The 10,303-nt window shown below is 39.4% G+C and overlaps 1 long non-coding RNA gene across 1 annotated transcript; it reads left to right on the top strand.

Moving 5' to 3' along the window:
• Positions 1-216: 216 nt before the first annotated feature.
• LOC310889359 lies at positions 217-5,694 on the top strand. The gene is made up of 3 exons (XR_014576543.1): positions 217-383; positions 5,035-5,269; positions 5,488-5,694. It is a non-coding gene; the product is annotated as an uncharacterized lncRNA (long non-coding RNA).
• Positions 5,695-10,303: the final 4,609 nt, after the last annotated feature.

The raw sequence follows: 10,303 nt of genomic DNA, 5'->3' as shown, positions 1-10,303 counted from the left end.
GCACAAAGCCATTCAAGAGCTGTTGTGGTCCTCCCTACAGGTGACTTTCAGGTGACAAATTATTTTGGACATGCACTTGATCGTCATTGCAAGCATTTAATTTAATCCATCTGTTTTGCAGAGTGTTTTGGAAAGCTTTTGCTTGTAAGCTTGAAGTTCATGGAAATATTCTCTGTGCTTGAAGTTATGAATGTGCTTAATTGCCTCTCTAAAACAGTTACTTTACTAAATCAATTACTTTAATTACTGTGTATCAGGAATATAAAGAACAGAGAAGGTGCCCTTTAAATGGATCATGCAGCACCACCATATGTGGAAAAGACATGGGAAACAGCCAGACTGAAAATGCAGCCAAAGACAAAACATTCCTCCAGTGATATGCGGTAAGTGCTAGCTGAAGGTATTCAGCACCTCACAGGATCAGGCCTTGTGCGATTAAATTGCTGTGCAAACCCCTGGTAATAGATCCTTAAATAATAAAGTGAAAGGGGAGATAGGAAAGTTGGGTGGGAATAAAACTAACCCAGTGTGCTAGAACATTATCGTTTGAGTTCCCAGCATTTTGTGGCTGGCTTAGCAATGCAGCGACTGCATTCAGCAGCGGTGTTGTTCTGGCCAGTTGTTCATTGGGAATGTTGACCTGAGCAACAACACCGTGGTATGTACAACTCAGGTCAAACACATCTCTGATTTCTGACCACTTTTTCTCTTGGGTGGTGTTTATTTTCTTCCCAGAAAGTATAATAATATTTGGTTTTATTCAAACTTGTGGCAGTCTTGCATTGCTTATTCTAATACCTCTTGCTGAACCTGACCCACAAGTTATCCCTTTGTGTAAATAACTTATTTAGGCCTAATCCCCCAACCCCCTGCTTAAGGCTGAAGGAAAATAATATTTCATCGTGGGAAGTGGAGCTCAGAACAAATGTTCTTTCACACCCTCAGTAAGTTTGCAGACAACATCAGGTTAGGTGTAAATGTTGATCCCTCTGCATAGGGACCTGGATAGTCTGGACCAGTGTGCCAAGGACCAATTTTGTGAAATTCAACAAGGCTCAGTGCCAGGTCCTGCACTTTGGTCACAACAACCCCAAGCAGTGCTACAGGCTGGGGGAAGAGTGGCTGGAAAGCTGCCTGGCAGAAAGGGATCTGGGGTCAATAGCTGGCTGAATATGAGCCAGCAGTGTGCTCAGGAAGCCAAGAAGGCCAACAGCATCCTGGCTTGGATCAGGAATAGTGTGGCCAGCAGGAACAGGGAAGTGATTGTCCCCCTGTACTCGGCTCTGGTGAGGCCGCACCTTGAGTCCTGTGTTCAGTTTTGGGTCCCTCACTACAAGAAAGACATCGAGGTGCTGTAGTGTGTCCAGAGTAGGGCTACAAAGCTGGTGAAGGGCTTCGAGAACAAGTGTAAGAAGCAGAGAACAAGTCTTAGAGAACAAGTCTGAGAAGCGCTGAGGGAGCTGTGGTTGTAGAGCCTGGAGAAAAGAAGGCTCAGGGGAGACTTCATTGTACTTTACAATTAATTACCTTAAAGGAGGTTGTAGCAAGGTGGGGATCGGGTTCTCCTCCCAAGCACCAAGTATTAAGATGAGGGGAAACAGCCTCAAATTGCACCAGCGGAGGTTTAAGTTGAGTATTAGGAGAAATTTCTTTACTGAAAGGGTTGTGCAATATGGAAGCAGGCTGCCCAAGAAAGTGGTTGAGTCACCATGCCTGGAGATCTTTAAGAAACGTGTAGATGTAGAACTTAGTAACATGGTTTAGTGGTAGACTTGTCAGTACTAGGTTAAAGGCTGGACTAGATGATTTTAGAGGTCCTTTCCAACATGAACAATTTAATGATTCTGTGATTCTAAGATTCTTTGACCTTGAAGGAGCACTTGCCATGCCGGGTAGCATTGCTTCTGTTCATAGGGTACACGCAAAACTCATCTCCAGTTTCATCCTTTCATGGGTCCCACAAAGAGGATGAATGTGGTCCTGAGCTGCTGAGCTGCTGCTGAGCAGGGCACAGAGAGCTGGCAGGGCACACCTGGCTCTCGCATCTCTCCTCTTCTGCCATCAAGGGGCCTTAGATGTAGCAGTGAAAGAAGCTGAAAATCACCTTTTTCTATTTTTTTTTCTTTTTTCTTTTTTTTTTTTTCTAATAACTGAGTTCATGAGGTGTCAGAAAGAGTGACTCTTCATTTCATTTCTGCAGGTTGTTGGTCTTGTCTCTGTTTGATAGGTCTGGGCTTCAACTGTTGGCATGGTCCTTTCACATGAATGGCCATGGACAAACCACTCCATCCAAGAGTTTAGTGGAAAATTAGAGAAATTTTTAGAATTGTTTGTCTAAAGGAAGTTTATTTGTTCTCAGAAATAAAATATTTGTAGAGGAGGTAGCAAGCGTTGCATTTTATGTTCTTTCAGCAAGAAAGACCTTTTTCTTCCCTAGAAATAGAGGAACAACCACATTCACAGGTAAGACTTTTTTATAGTAGTTACAAAACCAAGAAACAAATTACAATCACTTTACAGGGAAATTTTGTCCCTGATATAATCAGTAATGCATCCTCGAGATATCAGGACAAATTTTTTTTTTTTTTTTTTTTTTTTTTTTTTTTTACTGCGGTGATGCCTGTAATCTTCATAGATAATTTAAGGCTTCTTGGTCTAGGCACAATACACGTATACAGCAGAAAGATGATTTCTCTCTCTAAAAAAAATCACGTCTTTACCACCTTCAGAGCAACAGCGTTACATCACAAGGCAACCGTATTTTTTTTGTTAGTTCTGCCTTTGTCTGCATGTTAAATTATGTGAGAATTGCCAAGTGGTGACTTGCTGAATAACCACCACAAATACAATTCAACTGCACAACTCCACATTTATTGCATTCATGGTATTCAGATATTCTAGGAACAACAATATTATCTCCCAGTTTATTGCGATTAGATCATCTGAATCTTGCATTTCTTATTCTAAACCTAAAACTATTTTTACAATTCTTTAGAAAAAGGTAATATATATCTCTATGGTTTCTAATAATTGGTTTGCAAGTGTAGTCAATCAGTTCTAAATAATCATAATAATCTAAATGACATAATGGTAAAGAATGAAGTAAACATAAATGCTTAATATCTAGATTCAGAGTATAGCTGTAGTAGTTACCAAAAGCATGCCCTCCTGAATCTGGTAAGAACGATATTTTGTAAGGTTTCCTACTGAACCCTTTTGAGGTGATGTAGACCTTTGAAGACAGTGGATCGATCATTGGCTTGATGAAACATTCTTTTGTGGACTTGGGCTAGCAATGAACATCTATGCTCAGTTATATCAAATTGAGTCATGGCTGAGAGATTTTTAGATAATTAAACTCAGCATGGAAGAAAAAATTCTTTCAATGTGTGTGACAAAAAAAAATCCAGATTATGCAGTCGGATATATATCAGACTGATGTACTAAAGCCAGAGATATAAACATGCCTGTGGATTATCTGGAGGTTTAAATGTAATAGTCCCTGAATGATCAGTTAGCCTAAAGATTATGGGCAAATCACATGAGAATAGATGGTATCAATGTGAAGAGAACAGTATATTAAAATGCCTGCTTGTGCAAATTGTGGTCAGATTCTTAGTATAACAGAGCAATTTTGCTATGTGAATCTCATTCACTGCTAGCAATGAATAAGAAGTAGAGAAAGTTAGACATAGAACAGGTATCGTTATGTTATTTTTTGTGCACGGATCAAGAATGCAGAGCCAGGTCTTCACCTGTTATAGTTTGCCATGAATCTACTGTTTTCAGATGAATTCTGGAAGCTCATAATGACTGGAAGTAGCCCTGAGTGTTAGTTTAATGTTGTCTACAGGTGAATCAGCTTCTGAATGTTAAATGTTTCATAAGGAAAATATTTTCATCTGTCATCCATGAAATGTCCTCAGATGCATATAAAGATACATCTTGAATGTATTAGCCCGTCTGCATGGAAGCAGATGTCTGAGGAAAACAAACAAACAAACAAAACCAAAAAAGACAAAACAAACCAAACAAACAAAAACACAGGAAGAAGTCTTGTGTATTATATTAAATTCCTTAAAAATGTAAACCATACCAATGAGACCAGGGCTGTCTCTCCTTGGAATGTTGTTTCTCTTAAGATCACAGCAATCTTCTAATTTTATTTGATAAAATTGTATACATTTAGGTGCTGAAATGGTGTATTTGAAGGCATATAGGCCTTTACATAAAGTGAAAACTTCAATGAAGCACTCAGATTCTTTATATCTGAAACCTGCATTTGGACATGGTATTTGAAAGTGGTGGGATTTGTCTCCAGTATAAACATATGAAAAGCCTGTTTCATGCTTCTGAACATCTAAAGAACACAGTCAGATGTCTTTTTTGGGGGAAAGAGGGAAAGACCTTTTCTCTTCCTTTTCTTTATTCTATTAAAGTACTTTGGTGGAGGAGTAGACCCTTGTTTCATCGCAAAGGCAAGGTATGCCACAGCAGAAATGTGCAAATGTCACGTTTGTGGGGTGAGCACGCAAAGCAAACAGTGGTGCTTTGATGTGACAATGTGCTGGGCAGCGAATCCCCGCCACGCACTCAGCCCATCTTGCAGCCTCAAATATTCCTTGGTTTTCATTCCTTCCCCAAGCCTTCTTGCTTCTGTCATGGGGTGCCTGCTTCTGCTTTCATTGAAGTGAAACAGCCCCCTGTCATGTTGCCTGTATTCAGCGGGAAAGCCGCTTGCTGTGTACAGTGATCACTGCAGCACAGGGTCTGTGAAATATTTGGCTTTTTTTTTTTTTTACATTAAGTCTTTCAAGTGCCATTCAGATAGAAAGGTGTGTTCTGCTCTCATGATTTGGTGCTCTCTGGTGTAAAAGAGAAATATGTTCAATAAACTGACTTAGTAAATGGTTTTGTCATGTCGTGCCCATACTGGTGAGGCAGATGGACAGTAAGGCACAATGGCAGCCTCTCAACCCTCAGGTGCCCATAGCCAGGTCCAGATAACACACCCCACTCCTTGCCTCCACACAGGTCTGGGGACACAGGAATTCCCTTGGACAAGCACATGGAACTTACGCAGCCTGGTCTGGTGTTGGTGGGGGTGCTGGAGGCCACTGAAGCCCTGCCTTGCTGCCACGCTTGGTCCCGACTCCCTGTTCCTCAGGCCACAGATAGCTGTGTCCCCTTGGCATGACCCCACTGAGAGAAGAGGCAGATATCAGGGCACCAGCACATCTTCTCTCTTGAAAAACAGCAAACGCTGGAGGTGAGTGGCAGCACACAAATGGCTGTTCTAGAAACTTCTGCCCAGGGGATGCAATGACTGAAGCCCAGAGCTTGGCCCTCCAGGCTTCAGCATGGGCTGTTCACACAGGCTGCAGCAGTGCTGGTAATGTGGCTGGGTGGAACAAGACCTGACCCATACCTGCGGGAAGATAGTTATTTATGTCTGAAATAATCACTCTGGGCTTGTTTTCTCACCAGCTCCAGATGCTGATTTGCTTCCCCAGTGTTAGATACCAAGGATGAATCACCCATAGGTACCAGCTTCTCTGCACTGACTTGTAAAAGGTGTCTTCAGCAACAAGCCAAGTTGGAGGGCTAACCTTGGGCTGCCTAGATGGAGGTGAGGTAAGTCCCACCAGTAATGATGACGCCAGAGTCTCAATCCCGATTTTAAACCAGGTGTGGATCTGCTATGGCAATTCAAAACAAAAATTAAAAATCAACACCAGTTTTAAGATAAGGAAAAATGGGACTGAAACCTGTTGCTCCTGAACTTTGGAAGAAATTTCTTTCAGCTCTCCAGTGCTTGGGGTGGTTACCACATCCTGTTTTTACTAAAGTCTCTTTAAAAAAGTCATGAGCGATGATAGAGATAGAAGAGGAAGAGTCTCAAACTGCTAAAATGTCCTTGGCTGCCTTTCTGCTACCTGGGTAGATTTTGACAAGCACAGTGCTGCTGATCCTTGAGTGATTCAGATGCCCAAACAATTTTATTTAAAGCTAGCTTGGGTATTTCTACACTACTCTGGAGTCTGGAGAACAGATAACCCTGAACATGCAACTGGGCAAGGTGGAGAGGAGTCACACTATGGTTTATGGCCTATACCTCTGCTATTTTTGGAGTCTGGCTTGATACACGCAAACTAAAATCCCCAACTGACACCTCTCTGAACCCCTGAGGCTAAGGGCTGATTAGCTAACTTGCAGGTTTTCTTTACAGAGAAATACATTTTCCATTTGTATAACTGTGGTCTTAGAAGTTGATTTAAAGTTAACTTGCACAGATGCGTCTTTTAATGTGTTTTCTTTTCCAGTATGACAGTTCTGGGGAGGTGGAGGGTTATAAGACATGACAAATGCCTCCTATTTGCAAATTCCAGAAAAAGCAAAAGGCACTATTTTACTATTTAATAGACTTGGCAAGTACCTGGGTACAAATATCAGGAATGTGCTCATATATACATGCCCAACATTTCCAGAAAAAAAAATAAAAATGGTTTTCTCAAATGAAAGGTGTATTTCAGCCACACAGAAACAAAGACTGCAGTATTGTTTGGGGGAGTGGGAGTTCTGGACAGGGTAAGTGAAAAAACAATGTCTGCAAAATTTATCAGCTAGCCCAACTATTTAAAAACAATTTTCTCCAAAATTTTATTTAAAAAAATCATGCAATTTTACTAATCCAGCATTTTTTCCTCTACTCCATCTAAAGTATGTTAAATTGAAGACAGGAAGATCTTCGGGGCAGATCTACTGAATAAGTTTTCAGAAAAGACCCTCTGAGAGAAATTTTTCACCAAAATGTTTCAAACATGGACAATGTGCATTATTCTCATGTGCTGTTCATGGAAAGAGTCTGTGCTCCTCTTGCTTTATTCATGCAATAAATGCATTTCTTCAGGAGAAATAGTATAAGTTTTTATTTTCCAACAGAGCTTTATTTTGAACTCACAATTTCTTTGAGAAATGTGGTCAATTTGAAATAGTGAGAAAGGTCCTTTCCTCAAAACAAAGAAGGGTCTGAAGAAACTTTTGTAGAAAATATTTTAGCAGATTTTGTATAAAAATATTTCTATCATTCAGAGGAGGATAGCAAAAACTCTAGAAAATTTTCATTGAAACAAGAGGCAAACAAAAAGCATGCGTCTCATTGAAATTCAGCTGTCTGGAATTATGTCCCATGTCTTTACAGGCTTATTCAATTTTCGGGGCACATCTGTTTCTAAGATCCACTTATGATGTCCCATCTCAGACTTTTTAAAGGGATCCTAGTTAAGTAAAAGAGTATTATTTTTAGACATCCAAACACAGTGTTCATATTTTCAAAATGCAGCTGAGTTCTGAGGTACTTTTAAATCCCAGGTGTTTATTCCCTGCAAAGAATATATTGTAGGGTGAGCTCTGACAAATACATTTCCAAATGTACTGGAAGTGATTATTTAATCATTCAGGTCTTGGAGGCTGGGGGAACTCAGGGAAAAGCAAAAAGAAGGGTTAGCCCTAACATGCATCATCTATTTGGTCCTCCACCTATATTAAATTTTCATAATTGTGTTGCTCAGATAAACACTTGTAAACAGTAAGAGGGTAGATGATCCTTCTAAAAATGAACACATGAAACTTAGGCTAAATACAATGATAGCTGTTTATTGTTGTATTAAGATGCTTGTCCGTTCCCCCTCAATTTTATTTCACTAAAAAATAATTTAAGGGGATTTTCTGAAAAATATAGTGCTAAATTAAGAGAACTTTAAAGTAGCCTTATTTCATGCAAAAAATAATTCTACCTGTTTGTTCTGTCTGGCTGTTTTATAAGTGCTTTGCCCTCCGGACTTGCTTTGTTTTAACTAGTTTCTGAAATTTATTTAGAGTCTGATTTTTTGTGTTCCTGACTCATACAAAATTGAAGAAACAACAAACTAGTTTTAACAGAGGCTGTAAGAATTTTGCTAACGTGAAGAATAAAGACTATTCTGTTAACCTTACTGCAAAACTGATTGGAGAACTCTATTCTCTTTTAGTTGGCCTGGGAAAATAGCAAGCTATGCACTACAGATGATCTAAAGATTGAGATTAATCTCGATTTGCCTGATTGGAAAATACATTCGTTTCCCTTTACATCCTGTGTAGGGTTAAAAAAAAAAAAAAAAAAAAAAAGGTATCTTTGCTTTGCAATAACTCTCCTTGCTGTTATTATTAACAAAGAACATCGCTCTGTTCCCCAGCAACAGATGCTGTTGGACCCAAGCCTATATACACAAAAGGTCTTGGATGCTAACGTGGGATTTAGGTGAATAAACCCAACAGTTAGATCCTCAAAATCCTTATTCAGCTGTTGCCTAATCCTGTAGGTGCCTAGATTCTGTAGAATCCAAATGTATTAATGTTAAACTTCCCAATACCTACATGTCTTTTTACTTGGAAATGCTTCAGGTGGTGTTTATCTCCTTCCTGGTCATGCAGCAGATGTTCTCAGAACATTTGCAGCTTTCTCCTTCACAATATGCAGCAGCCTCTTTCTTTGAAAATGGTAAAGTGATCCTTGCACTGTAATTCAGAGGTTAAATTATTGGGAAGAGAGTGACAGAGGAGCAGGTTCAATTTATCCTCTTCTTGCTGGTCTTCAACTCTACATCCCCTTCTTCCCAGGATAATGACTTACCCAGCACTCTTGCTGTAACAAGCCTAGCCATGTGCTTTTCTGCTTACTTGCTTTTACTGTTTTCTCTTCCCACTACATCATGAAAGAGAAGCTTGAGCCTGGATTAATTATATAAGAAGGATATGCTGCTTATTTTCAGGAAAGGTCTAGGACTCTAAAGCTATGATAGACAGCAACACCTCCTTGTAGACATGGGTAAGTCACTCAGAATATTCCACGTCATTCTGGACATGGATATTACAATGCCTATGGACCAGGTTTAGATCTGAGGACTTAATAATTAATTTTCCCACAGATTCATAAAGGTATTTTTCAGGTATTGGGTAAATGCCAGTCATCTAAATGTAGTAGCAAGAAAGCTGGATGGTGAAAACAGTAGGTAATGAAAACAATTGAATTAGAAATCTTTTTTCTTCTGATGTTGCTCAGTAAGAATTTCACAGTGGATTCTGAATGGATGGAGTCTCAGGGTTCTTCCTATCTTACTCTATTGCATGTTTTCCTACTGCTGGATTGTCTATAAAAATGTTTGTGATTGTAAAATGCAATTAAATTGAAAAACTGATTACATTGGGATGCAGCACTAGAACTACTTAAAAAGGAACTTCCAATTTCCTTGTTTTTTTCCTTCATCTTGTCATTATGAACATTGCTAGGAACTTGGCTGGTCCACACAGAAATCTCCAGGTAAAAAATAGTAGTCAAGTTACAAAGTCAGACACTGTAAAGACAGGCAACAGTGAAACTAGGGAAAGCATATGAAATCTGAGGCAGGTACTCTTGTGAGTATCCATTGTGAGACAGTGTTTGTGATCAGACTGCCTTTTTTTTGTTTTTGTTTTAGTCGAGATTCTCTGTCTTCTGGTCTGTAGAAATTAATCTCAATTTTAACTAATCTGCTCAGTACCTTGCTTATCCTCATTTTTTTTTGTCCTGAACACTGTTCTCTGGAGATGAGATTATGAATTTTCTCACATGTTCTAATTGGGCAAGCACCATTAGTGTGTTTATTTTCAGAATGATAATGATGTAGGATGGGATGGTGTTTGTAGTCCACAGATGAGGTGTCCCAACATTATCCGACTCAGAGATATATTCACAGCTTGTTCTAGAACATTCCCCCCTCACTCACCATTAATGTATTGCCATTATATAAAGTACACATGGTTTAAACCTCAAAGAGCAAGAATGTGTATCTACAAAGTGCAAGGCTCCTCTGTCACATTCCCTATATGCAGGGTGAAATCAAGAGTAAAAGACCATATAAATGCATGGGATTTCAGGAAGGTAAATGTTGAAAAGAAAGGCAAGGCCTAATTATGATTTAGAAGATAATGACAATAATGATAAAACAGTGTCCCTAGGCAGTCAGCTGTTGAGGATCAGTCTCCGTTATAGCATAATGGAAGTCTGATATTACCAACTACTTAAGGTATCCATGTAATAACTTGATAAGACTGTAGCAGTATGAAAGCAGGATCAGATTACAAAGACGTAACACCTGAAGTAGGAAACATTAAAATCCCCCAAGAACAGAAAAAGTATGAAGAGCCCACCATTAGGTCTGTTGGAAACTTCTCTTAAATTTGCAGGCTTTTTGAGTACATACATGTTTTGTTTTTGAGTCAATAC

Source organism: Anser anser (genome assembly GCF_964211835.1).
Source record: "Anser anser genome assembly, chromosome: Z".
NCBI lineage: Eukaryota > Metazoa > Chordata > Aves > Anseriformes > Anatidae > Anser > Anser anser.
This window is presented reverse-complemented; position numbering and strand designations above follow the sequence as displayed.